Raw genomic sequence first — 4104 nt, forward strand, 5'->3', positions numbered from 1 at the left:
CAGACTGATTAATCCTTAAAAAATTTTAACTAGGGCCAGGCTAATCACCTGATGGCTTTGCATTTTATGCTAAAATTACTCAAAATGTTTCATCTGACCTATGAAGCCCTACGTTATCCAGTCTCTGACCGTTTCTCTGACATCACCTCGTACAACTCTCCCCTCCTTGCAGCGCTCCAGCCATACTGGCCTCCTTGAACGTGGCGGGGGCTCACTGGGTCTTGGAACCTTTATAGTAGCTATTTCCTCTGCCTCCAGCTGTGCCCCACATCTCTTCATGGCTGGTGCCTTCCCGTCATCCCTGTATGTTCTTCTGAGAAAATTCCTTGAGTGTAAAATATACATAGCAGCCATGAGAATGCTCTTAGATGTCCAACTAACAGAAGCACAATTGACTCAGCCATTGCACTCTGGTCGTCATTGCTGTCTTTGCATCAAAGCCACGCCTCCCCCAGTCAGTGACTGAGCTTGACAGAGATACTAAGGCAGACCCGTTCCCAGGAGATGCAGGACTCCCCACACAGCCATGTTTGTCTTGAAGACTTGTGGATGGCTTTGCCAAAACGTGGACTGCACAGCAGTCTAGGACACATTCACCCAAACTTCCTCCCTCTCTCTCTCTTCCCTCAAGGTAACACTTGCATCAAGGTATGTCAGTTCTCCTCAGCTCCCTCCCTAACCTCCCTTGCATAGACATTTCCATGAGTAAAATGCTTGCATATTTAAACCCTTCTTTGTGCCTGCTTCTCTGAGGATTCCAATTAAAATGGCATAAATATTTGATCCTGTGACATTAATTATTTTTAAAATCTGTGCATCATAATTTAAAAATTGTTTATAGTGTTACATTATTCATCCCACATACAACATTGTTCCCATTTTATACATTAGGAGCTGAGACTTAGAAAGAACAAATGACTGATGCCAAGGATCATAATAAGCAAATATAAAAGCAGAATTTGCCTTCTGACTCCAAACTCTTTCCACCATAGCTATCAAATACCTTCCTCTGTACCAAGGAGGGCTTCAGAGAGTCCCAAAAAGGCTGAAAACCCCATCACATCTGCATCCAAATGATGCTCTGAGAGTTTTGTACTTTGGCTGTGACTTAGCCAGGGTCACGTATTTAGTTAGGAAGGACAGAATGCTTCGCATTTTATTCTACATGACATTCTTCTTGGGCAGTAACACAGACACTCTTTACATTATGCAAATGCATTTTCTTCTGGCCCCTCATTATTTTAGTGAATCAAGTCTACCAAAGGTCAATGTCTCTGTCAGCAATAGGGTAGATGCTGGCAGTGTGACGTGACAGAAGCTGCAGCCTGTTAGCAGTCACTGTCAGCAGTAGGCTGTGATCCTACCTCTCCTGCCCTAGCAGGGCCATTTCACTCTCCCTTCAGGCCAGCCTAGAAGAAAAAATTTCCTCTTCTTTTGATGTTTCAAAGCCAGATCCACACACTTCTCCAAATGCCCAGCAGAATTGCTGCTGGCTGTTTGGAAGGGTCACTTTTTATTGAAAATTTACTGCAAAAATTTTCCACATCTCCACTCAGCTATCATTCTTGCATCAACAGTCCTGCTTCTTGCTTCTTAAGGAGACTTAAACCCCAGACCAGCCAGAGAGTGCAACCACCAACTTGCAAATTCTGAAATATTCAAAGTAACAGTTCTCAGTAATATCCCACACTGTGTATGAGTCCTTCTCCGTTATATTTATTTATTTATTTAACATCTTTATTGGAGTATAATTGCTTTACAATGGTGTGTTAGTTTCTGCTGTATAATAAAGTGGATCGGCCATATGTATACATATATCCCCATATCCCCTGTCTCTTGCATCTCCCTCCCACCCTCTATATCCCACCCCTCTAGGTGGTCACAAAGCAACGAGTTGGTCTCCCTGTGCTATGTAGCTGCTTCCCACTAGCTATTTATTTTACACATTTGATAGTGTATATATATCAATGCCACTCTCTCACTTCATCCCAGCTTACCCTTCCCCCTCCCCGCGTCCTCAAGTCCATTCTCTACATCTGCGTCTTTATTCCTGTCCTGCCCCTCGGTTCTTCAGAACCTTTTTTTTTTTTAAGATTCCATATATTTGTGTTAGCATACAGAGTTTTTTTTCTCTTTCTGACTTACTTCACTCTGTATGACAGACTCTAGGTTCATCCACCTCACTACAAATAACTCAATTTTGTTTCTTTTTATGGCTGAGTAATATTCCATTGCATATATGTGCCACATGTTCTTTATCCATTCATTTGTCGATGGACACTTAGGTTGCTTCCATGTCCTGGCTACTGTAAACAGTGCTGTAATGAACATTGTGGTACATGACTCTTTTTGAATTATGGTTTTCTCAGTAGTGGGATTGCTACTATATGCCCAGTAGTGGCATTGCTGGGTCATATGGTAGTTCTATTTTTAGTTTTTTAAGGAACCTCCATACTGTTCTCCATAGTGGCTGTATCAATTTACATTCCCACCAACAGTGCAAGAGGGCTCCCATTTCTCCACACCCTCTCCATGATATTTAGATGGCATGCCATCATTTCCTTTGGAAAAGCCCCGATCTACCAGCATAACACCCATACAATCTTTGTACCATTTCCTCCAACACAAGTTTTCTTCTAAATTTTATATTTAGGTGTATTTTCATTTGATATGCAGGCATTAACAAGAAACTATTTGCTGAAAAAAAATTTAAGTAGAGAAAAAGTTGTTTGCTGTCAAAATAATAAAATAAGTGCCATATTTAAAGGATGAATACATGGTGTGATTCTAAAATAAGACTTTCATAATGAGGTGAAATAATGAGATTTTCAAGTGTAGTTTACACATACCTCCTTACCAATCTATTTTTTTTTAATTTTCATCAACTAATAGCTTTATTATGTTTATCAAAGTTAAGGACACACTGTGATTTTTAATCAAAATCTGGCTATCAATATGAAATGCCACTAATCTGAAATTATAAAAAAAAGGATTTTTCTAATAGCAACTTTATATGACAGTCAGTTCATTTACATAGCACTCTCTTTTTGCAGAAAAGTAAAACTGAAATGCCCAGAGGAGAATTAAGTTTTCCAAGGTCATACATCTGGTTAGTGCCTAAAAAGGGATTAGAATCCAGATTTGCTAGTACATAATTCATTTCCTGCTCTGTGCTCATCTTGCGAATGTTTGAACCCCATGATACACTCTAACTGGTTCTTAACAATGTAGTCCATATACGATATGCCATGGTAAGATGAGTATGGCTTTATATTCCTAGAGGTGTCCAAAAAGTAGCTGGGGACCACTTGTCAGGAAGTTTAGGAAGATTTCTACACTGGTTTGGAGGGGGTAGGACTTGAATTGAGCTTTGAAGAATGGGTAAGATTCAGGCAATCAAGAGAAGAAAAGCAATCAAATGAATGGTCCCAGAAAAGAGTGGGAGCACTTAGAGAGTAGTAAGTATATTACTATGTACAGAAAAGAGGCTGCAACAAAGGCTGGAGAAATCAGGAGAACCAAATGTGGGGCTCTTGGAAGCTTATTGGAGAGGAAACGCTGGTTAAGTGTAATGGACTCAAGAGAGAGCTGGCCTAGATAAACAGCCAAGGCACAAAAATGGTTGACAATGAAAAAGACCTTGGAATTTTTGAAGAATCTACATTTCTGTCCAGCCCTATATCTGACACATACTAGCTATCAGGATTTAGTCTCTTGTACTCAGAGGTGGATGCACATTCCCTGCAACTTCTAAACAAAGCTTGAAGGTGGTTATTCTAAGAGCCAATATGCACTGAGCAGTAACACACAGCGCAGACCCAGGGACCATGGATTTGACCTCACAGGGCTGATCTGGAATACGGTCACAGGTGAAGGTAGAAGTAACGTAAGATGAATCAATGCAAGGAGACACCGAGGGCCATGGAAACAAGCAGGACAACTCTTAGCAAGGAAAAGAAACAGTGATATGTTTATGGAGAGGGAACTTAAGGGATTCAACACCACCGATGAGTACAAAGAGAAGTTTAATAAAAGATCATTGCATCTTCCTTCTCCACCTGGCTCTGCTTCCCACTTCCATATAAAAAGCATCAGCTAGTGCTC

This window comes from Lipotes vexillifer, unplaced genomic scaffold (genome assembly GCF_000442215.2).
Source record: "Lipotes vexillifer unplaced genomic scaffold, Lipotes_vexillifer_v1.1 scaffold1619, whole genome shotgun sequence".
Classification (NCBI taxonomy): domain Eukaryota; kingdom Metazoa; phylum Chordata; class Mammalia; order Artiodactyla; family Lipotidae; genus Lipotes; species Lipotes vexillifer.